Source organism: Mirounga leonina, unplaced genomic scaffold, assembly GCF_011800145.1.
Source record: "Mirounga leonina isolate KUSES-001 unplaced genomic scaffold, KU_Mleo_1.0 Mir_488, whole genome shotgun sequence".
Classification (NCBI taxonomy): Eukaryota; Metazoa; Chordata; class Mammalia; order Carnivora; family Phocidae; genus Mirounga; species Mirounga leonina.
The window spans coordinates 1984542-1993947 of NW_023270777.1; positions in this window are offsets into that span (position 1 = coordinate 1984542).

Below are 9406 nucleotides of genomic sequence, written 5' to 3' on the forward strand. Positions count from 1 at the left end.
TTTCTTTCTTTCTTTCTTTCTTTCTTTCTTTCTTTCTTTCTTTCTTTCTTTCTTTCTTTCTTTCTTTCTTCCTTCCTTCCTTCCTTCCTTCCTTCCTTCCTTCCTTCCTTCCTTCCTTCCTTCCTTCCTTCTTTCTTTCTTTCTTTCTTTCTTTCTTTCTTTCTTTCTTTCATTCTCCTTACTCCTTCTAATATGCCTTACGGGCCACGAGTTTAAAGCCGATTTATGCAGATGTGTTCCTGTTGGGGACGTGAAGATGTTCACAGGACTGCAGGCTCTGTGACTGTAGGCTTGCGGACAGGTGGGCCTGGGGGTGCAGCCCCAACAGGCAGAGGACAGGGAGGGTGTGGGAGGGTCCTAGCCGCCTGCAGTTCCTGCCAGGAGTGTCAGAGATCAGCTCCCTCCCTGCCCTGCCCGGTTTGGTTTTATGAGTCAATAAATTCTTGTTGCTTCTGTCACCCCCCCCCAACCCCCCCCCCCCCCGGGGAGTTCTGACTAATGCAGGAAGTAGCCACACTCTCCGGTAACCTTGTCCTTGTGTGCCTGGCTTCTCCAGGTCCCGCTGCCCCAGCCTGGCACCTAACACAACACTCTTGTCCCACAACAGGGGCCGAAAATAGGCCTTTGCGAGGGGCTAGCATTACACAGGCAGGAGGTGAGGACCGGCCGGCCAGCCAGCCACTGAGCCTGCCCTCCCCACCATGTCTTCCGGCCCTGTGCTCCCTCCCATCCACAACATCATTTCCAGGCAGGCTGGGGTTCCCAAGGCTGCATCCGTGCTCTCAGAGGGACCTGCGGGCCGCAGCGCTGGGCCTGCAGAAAAGGGATTTCAGGGGCACCTGGCTGGCTCAGTCGGACAAGCGTCTGCCTTCGGCTCGGGTCATGATCCTGGGGTCCTGGGATCGAGTCCCGCATGCGGCTCCCAGCTCAGCGGGGAGCCTGCTTCTCCCTCTCCCTCGGCTCCTCCCCACCGCTAGTTCTCTGTCTCAAATAAATAAATAAAGTCTTTAAAAATAAATAAATAAATTCGCCAGTAGAATGAGCCTGCACAAAACCCTAAGCCCCCACCCTTGACCCCGATAAAATCCCCTGGCCGTGCCTGCTCTCACTGCATCTGCCGACTCGCTGCATGGCCCCAGGCATGCTGTGTAGTCTCCGGGTCTTTTGTAAGCAATAAATCTTTGTTTTTTCAAGGTTTCCTGATGGTTGTTGCCGAAGGGCATCTTGAAATCATAGCAAGAACCGCGATGGTCGGTCCAGTCATAACACTGGTCTGAAAAGGGGAAGCCATCGATAACTGTAGCGGGATGTCCAGAGGGGGCGTGACTCGGGAGGGAGAGGACGCACGTGGGTGGGTGCAGAGGACAGCCCCGCCCCGGAGCGTGCTGGTGGGTGACAAGGGAAGGACAGTGCGACAGAGCCGTGGGAGCCCCTGCGATGTCCCTGAGAGCCGAGCTCCGGCACATGGCCGGGACCAGTCGGGGAGCCTCTGGAGGAAGACTTGAACCGCTGGGCCTTGCAGATTTGCTAAGAAGCAATGGTTCCCCGGGGCAGGAATCCAGGCCCTCTGCAGAAGCGTGACCTCCTGGCCATGCTCCAGGCGCGTCCCCGGGATGGAGGTGGGTTTAATTTTCCAGGCGGGTGGAAAGTTGCCTCCAAGAGCTGTGGGAGGCAGGTTTGTTTCTCCTTCAGTTTGCAGTTCTCACTGGCTACGTCCAAGCTCACCGTCAGTGAGCAGAGAAGGACACACGGAAAATCCCTAAAAGCAACCGGTTACTTAACGAAGTCAAGAGCAAAACTGAGGAGGTGGCTCCATGCGTGAGGACCAGCGTCCCAGTGACTGGGGGATTTTTACAGAGGCTGTGGGCTGGGCGCGGCATCCCAAGGGGGACAGTTTCAGGTCCGTCATTCCTGGGTGGGTTTTCCCCTTTCCTCTTTCGTCAGGAGGTGTCACGTTCTTCCAACCAGCAGCCTGCTCACTCATGAGACACGGCCTCTCCCTCTCTCCCCCAGCCCTCCTCCCTGCCGTGGCAGGTGGAATGGCTTCCTGTAGGCATTGGTGGGTACCGGTGAACCACTGTAGCCCTAAGATGCACTCGATGGTGACAGAAGAGATGACAGACGTGCCATAGACCCTCTTTGCTTCTGCCGGCACACCCCTGGCCCCCTGGCCTGGCTAATCTGCAAGAACGTTTCTTCTCCCCCGAATGAGACAGTCGTGACAAGCTGTCGCAGGTCCTCTCCCCACGGAGGCTGAGTGGATCCTCAAAGCCTGCCCCAGACTGTTGATTTGGAAAAGAAGGAGCAAGTGCATACGGGCTTTGCTGTGATTACCTCGTGGGGACGCGCTGAGTGCGTTTGCCTTTAAGGATGACGTAGCTCAGTGTCTCGGTGCCTCCCTTCCTTTCCTGTTGGTTCGAGATTACAGAAAGGGCTCTGTGTACCTGTTATTATCCTGCTGAAAATGGCAGCTTAAGCACCAGGATTGAAAAATCTGAATATAGAATACATTTATGCTACAGGCATGCACTGGGCTGAGGATACTGGTTCAGTGGAAGGGGGTTAGGGAAAACCAACCGGGAGGAATACTTGATTAACAGACTTCCTGAATCCTGTCGAGGCATTAAGATATAATCCGTGGGGTATTTTCCACCATACAGGTGGAGTGCATTCCACGGCATTTCAAAAGAGTTTATTTATGATCAAACGTGTGACTTCGGGGGCGAGAGGCAGCTCTCTGGTTTTTATTTCATAGAAAAGGTTTTCAGCTTTGAAATTGGAAGTGTTCTTCACCTCCTATTAAAACATTAGTGGTAGGGAGGCCTGGGTGGCTCAGTCAGTTGAGCTTTTGCCTCCGGCTCAGGTCATGATCTCAGGTCTGGGATCGAGTCCCCGCACTGGGCTCCCTGCTCAGGGGGGCGTCCGCTTCTCCCTCTCCCTCGCCCCCCCCCACCCCGCCCCGCTCGTGCTCGCTTGCTCTCTCTCTCTCAAATAAATAAATCAAATATTTTACAAAAAAAAAGAAAGAAATGTCTCATTTGATCCAGACTTTTTGAGAAGTATCGTTCTAGCCATTCAGAATCGAGAAAGATAGCACATAAGGAATAAACGATTCCCATCATCCAATCTTTTTTTAATTTGACGAGGTCAGTGAATGAGATAGCAACTGTCTCACCGCCATGTACTACACCCGTTCTTCTCTGATTTGCAACTCGTCCTTCATTGTTAAAGGAAAACTCTCGTTTCCTCCACTCGCAGCACTTCTGACACCAAGTGTAGGCGGTGGGGGGGAGGTTCCCACACCAACCAATTTTCCAACTCTGCAGACACCAACTGAGCATCCTACAGTTCCATTATGACCCTAACTACCCAGAGTTAGTGCAGACCCCATCGGTAAAGTGCTCCGTCCCACGAGACTGCCTTCCCTCGACTTCGGCTGCCATTTGCAGTCCCAGATTGTCACTTGCACTTGTGACCAATCAGCTATAAATCAGGTGTGCCCACGACCCCCTCTTCGGATTTGATAGTTTGCTCTAATGTCTCACAACACTCAGGGAAACACTCACACGTATAAAGGATATGATTAAGGACACACATGAACAGCCAGAGGAAGAGGTATATGAGAAGTCCAGAAAGGTTGCAAGCGCAGGTGTTTGGAGTGGGGCCATTCTCCTGGCATGTGAATGTGTTCGCGGACACAGAAGCTCTCTGAACCCCATAGTGTAGAGATTAGAGATTTTTACGGAGGCTTCATCACATAGGCATGATCAATTATTAACTCAATCTCCAGACCCTCTCCCCTGCATGGAGGATGGGGGTGAGCTGAAAGTCCCGAGCTTCTAAACATGGCTTGGTTTTGGGAGTGACCAGCTACCAATGTGAAACTCTCCAGGAGACCACAAGGCCACCTCCTTAAGAGCAAAAGATGCTCCTATTGCCCAAGAAATGCCAAAGGATTTAGGAGCTTGGTGTCAGGAACTGGGGACAGAGACCAAATATCTATTTCTGATTATGTTCCAACTAGCCACTAAATTCTTATCTATATTTTTGATGTAATAGATATCTGCCGTATGGTTGGCCCGCGCCCACCTCCAACACCATCCCCCCAGGTCGCCATATTTCCATGATCTCTCCCTCTCCCTTCCATGTTCACTCTAGCAGCCACCATGACATGACCTTGTCCTTGGCTCCAGTTTATTGGCCCAGTGTTAGCTGACCCGGAGAGAGGCAATCAGTGTCTTCCGTCCATGGGAGTTTGGAGAAGGGGAGAGAGGAAGAGAGAGGGGGAGAGAGAGAGAGACAGAAGGAGAGGCTATGAGACCCAGGGTTTTGGAGGCTGGGAACTGAAGCACGGAGAAGCCCGTCTGCAACAAGAGAACACAATGAGCTGGAGCCCCAGAAGGAGTAGAGCTGATACCCACAGAGAACTTCTGGGTGGGCCTGCAGGGCACCAGCCCCCTTGTGGACTCATGAGGCCCAGCTGCCCCAGAGAGCCCATGAGCTACTCCACCATCCTGAGATGCTCCTTTCTTTGCTTGAGCTGGTTCCCCCTGGATTTCTGTCACAAACAAAACAGTCCCTGTTAACTCTCTGCATCCAGTTCTAGTCTGTTCCACGTCACTGATCCATCTGCTCATTCCTGAGGCCAGGAATGCTTTCATTATCTCCTTTATATTTTAATATGTGATAGGATAATCCCCCCCACCCCATTACTGTTCTTAAAATTTTCTGCTGGCTATTCTCACACATTTTGTTCTTCCCGATAAATTTAGAATCCTGGGGCACCTGGGTGGCTCAGTCGGTTAAGCGACTGCCTTCGGCTCAGGTCATGATCCTGCAGTCCCGGGATCGAGTCCCGCATCGGGCTCCCTGCTCAGAGGGAGTCTGCTTCTCCCTCTGACCCTCGCCCCTCTCATGCTCTCTCTCTCTCTCATTAAAAAAATTTAGAATCCTGGTGTCCAATTCCAAAAAAGGAGAAAAAAAATTGCATAGGAATTTTGATTCAGATAACCTTGAACTCGCAGATTAACCTAGGGAGAAGAGACAGGGCCGCACTATTGGGCTCGTCCAGTCCAGGGCCAGCAGGGGCCCGGGGCCAGCACGCACCCAGCCCGGAGCCGCTGCGGAGCTCGGAGCTCGCCCGCGCGGGGAACGGGGCTGCGGGGGGACCGCTCCCGCGCTCGCCCCACGGCTCCGTGGGCCTGGAGACGCCCGCCAGCCCCCGGCCTGCCTCCCTTTATTCCCGAAAACTTAGCTTGAAGTAGCAGAGGAGCATGAAGCAGTGGCTGGGAAGGAGCCAGGGGATCCAGCGGGGATTTTTTTGGATGGGAGAGTCTTTGAACTTGGAAAAGATGCATGGGGGTGGGGTGGGGGGTGGGGAGAGGCTGAATACACTGGAGAAAAGCAACAATCTCTGGGTGCGAGTGAAGGAAATATATAGCACTCGTGGGCGTTTTTTGGGGGGGGGAAGCTACAGAGATGGGATTATATTGTATATATTATGTTGCAGACTGAATCTTTTAAGCTTAGTTCCTTTAAGCCCCTAAAAGCATAATCCTCCCCTCCGCACTCCAAGTACGACCACCCCACCCGTCTGCAGCGCCCACTGAAGACTCCACGGCTGGGAGAGAGGAGTCAGCTACTCGGAGGGGGGCGGGAGCGAGGATGCCCCTTTGGCTCCTTGTGCCCCGAGTTTGCACATAATGAAGGATTCCCTAAAACAGAGATGACAAATATTTACTATGATATCCTCTTTCTCTGTTGGTTTTTTTTTTTTTTTCCTTGTTATTTTGTGGGAGTTCTTTATATTCTGGACATCAATTACTTGTTACAAATGTTGCAAATAGTGCATCCAAGTCTTCTGCTTGTTTCTAACTTTAGTGACGTCAGCCTTTTTTTTTTTAAGATTTATTTATTTTAGAGAGAGCAAGCATGGGGGGAGGGGGGGAGTGGGCAGAGGGAGAGAATCTCAAGCAGACTCCCTGCTAAGCCCGGAGGCCAAAGGAGGCTCAATCTCACCACCCTGAGATCACGACCTGAGTGGAAACCAAGAGTCCGTCGCTCAACCGACTCAGCCACCCAGGCGCCTCTGTCCCTCTTTTTTTTTTTTTTTTTTAAGATTTCATTTATTTTTAAGTAATCCCTACACCCAACGTGGGCTGGAACTCACAACCCCGAGATCAAGAGTCACATGCTCCTCCCACTGAGCCACCGGGTGCCCCCGAATCTGTCCCTCTTTTCTGTAGAAACAAAATCTGACTCCCCCGTACTGCACTTTTAACAACTCTATTATGTCCTATTTTTCAGTTAAGTCCTATCTTTAGGCCCTGCCATTTTTGATTCTGCTCCAGTGAACAAAGTATGTCCAGGAGTTGAGAGACTAGCATGATGAACACCCACAAGGCGCCACTCACCTCAACAATTATCCACGTGTGGCCAGACGTGTCTTCTGTGCCACCCCACCTCCCCGCCCCCCACCCCACCCCGCTCATTTAGTTCAGAGCAAATCCCAGACACACCATTTCGCCTGGAAGTATTTCGGCATATGTATTTCTAAAATAGAGACTCTTGTTCTTAATGAACCACAATACTATTATCAGACCAGAAATCATTGACAATAATGCCTTATCTAGTTAGCAGTGCAATTCACCTGACTTTCCCATAATGTCTTTTTACAACTGGCTTGTTCAAATCAGGATCCAAAGTCCCCGCACTGCATGTACTGGGTATGTCTCTTAAGGTCCTTTTAATCTAGAAAAATTCTCCCCCTCTCGGTTTTTTTTCCCCCCTGCTCATTTACTTGTTGAATAAACCAGACATGGGCTTAATAAAATCTTCCACCTCCAGGATTTAAGGGAATGCACGCCTGTGTGCGCGTTCCCCGCCCCGCTGAACTTCCTCTAAACCGGTAGTTAGTGCTAGGAGTTCAATCGGATTCAGGTTCAAGGTTCCCTTAGAAGAACATTTCACAGGTGATGCTGGGTGGCCCCCACTGCATCAAAATGGGACATGCCTAATGTCTGCAAATTAAAAAAAAAAAACTGACCTTCTCCTTTCTAATATTTTTATTCTTATTACTCACTCTGGATCCACCTCCGAAGTAGCCCGGATGGTCTGGGTCCTGGCTCCAGTGGATTGTTCTCATCTCTCCGCGTTAAGGGTCCTGGCGGCGTGCAGGTTTCGGGGTACTTACACACTTTTCCTTCGGGACCAGACGTGAGGTTGCAGCTTCCTGCCCTCAGCTAAGCCACACTCTCAGCTCCAGTCTGTACCAGGCTGTCCTCACGTCTTGATGTTTCACTTCCCTCTGGTTGCACCTCCTCTTCTCCTCCCTTCCTCAAGCTCGAATGGGTTTCACGTGTCCTTGAAAACTTATGGCTCCTTGAAAATCATGTAGTGCTGCTGTGGGTGTAGGCTGTTGCTTTTTTATCGATGTGACTGTGTGCTGGGCTGCATTCTGGTTTTTTGCTTTTTTTTCCATTCAGTGCTGATTTGAGGGCTCTCCAACATTGCTCGGGCGTACATGTGGTCACTGTTCATTTTTTCCATGAAATATACTTTTGTTCTTTTTTTCCAGCTTTTTTGAGGTATGACTGGCGAATAAAAATGACCTGTTTCGGTGGTACAGTGTCTTTTAAGGGGGCAGTGTGATGACTTCATACACATGTAAGTCATGAAATGATCCCAACGATCAAGTTAATTAACACCTTCATCACCTCACATGGTTACCGTTTGTGTGTGTGTGAAAAGAACACTTGAGATCTGCTCTCTTAGCAAATTTCAAGCATATGGCACAGTATTATTAACTATAATCACCATGCTGTACATTAGGGACCCAGAACCATCCATCTTATAACTGAAACTTTGTACTCTTCGACGGGCATCTCCCCATTCCCCAGCCCACCCCCAGCCCCTGGCAACCACCATTCCACCCTCTGCTCCTATTAGTTTGACTTTTTAAAATTTGTCCTTCCCTGTCTGGCTTCTTTCACTTAATACAATGCCCTCCGGGTTCATCCAGGTTGTTGCAAATGGCAGGAGTTCCTTCTTTCTTTTGTGGCTGAATGATATTCCCTGTGGTGTGTGCATCCCACATTCTCTTTATCAGCTCATCCGCCGATGGACACTTAAGGTTGTTTCCATGTCTTGGCTATTGTGAATAACGTTGCAGTTAACGTGGGGGTGCAGAGAGCTTCTTGAGATTCCTTCAGATAAATGCCCGGAAGTGGATTGTGGGAGCACATGGTAGTTCTAGGGTTAAATGTCTGAGGAGTCTCCATGCTCTTTGCCAACTGGCTGCGCCATTGGTCACCGTCTCCAGATGCTGGGCAATATTCCATCAGGCACACCCCCCACATTACACTCTGGGCAGACACGTAGGGCATCTCCAGTCCCTGTGACCCAATGGCACTGCCATAATCATCTTCGTGGTGTCCCGGAATGGAGGGACATCTGGTATGTTTGCCCAGAAGTAGAATTGCAGGGATCAGGGCAGATATGCATTCCTGATTCCGCTAAATACCTTGCAGAATGGCTCTTCGGATGCATGCTCCCAGCAGCAGTGCCTAAGGTTCTCACTTCCCCACATCCTTGCCAGCACTTGACTTCGGCTCTTTTTTGTCACTCGGATGGCTGTCAAGCGAGGGCTCATTGATGGTTTACGTTACACGACATTACATTAGACTCAGGAGTTCCTTCCCTGTGGACGGCATCTTTATATCCTTTGCTACTGCTGAAATTTGCCCTCGGCCTCCGGGCTCCTTCTCCGCTGGGTGTCTGCCCTTCTCCACACCGCCGTTCTTTGGCCTCGGAGGCTGAGCTGTTTGGCTGCATCAGATCTCTCCCTTGCCACCTGGCTTCCGGTGGCAGCAGGAAATCTGAGCGAGGAAGAGGGGGGAAGTGAGGATATTGACTCTTCCAGGTCCTTCCCTGCCGACCAGCTGGGAGCTAGCTGTCTCCGGGAACCGAAAGTCACAACGGACTGACAGATGCAGCTCCTGTTGGGGGAAAGGGGGGGTCTCTCCATGCAGCTTTCTCTCTTCTTGGGTTCCTGGAGGTGCTAACAACTGCCCCCTGTGGGATACCTGGGTCCCTGTCCTATTTCTTGTGGCTTCCCTAATCTTGCTCATCCTTCGTAAATCATTGTTTATTAAAACATCCTCCAGGGGCGCCTGGCTGGCTCGGTCGTGGAGCGTGCAACTCTTGATCTCAGGTTTGTGGGTTCGAACCCCATGTTGGGTGTAGAGATTAGAGATCACTTAAAAATAAAATCTTAAAAAAAAAAAAAAATCCCCCAGGACGCCTGGGTGGCTCAGTCCTTTGAGCGTCTGCCTTCGGCTCCGGTCATGATCCCAGGGTCCTGGGATTGAGTCCTGTGTGGCCGGGGGGGGGGGGGGGGGGGGGGGGG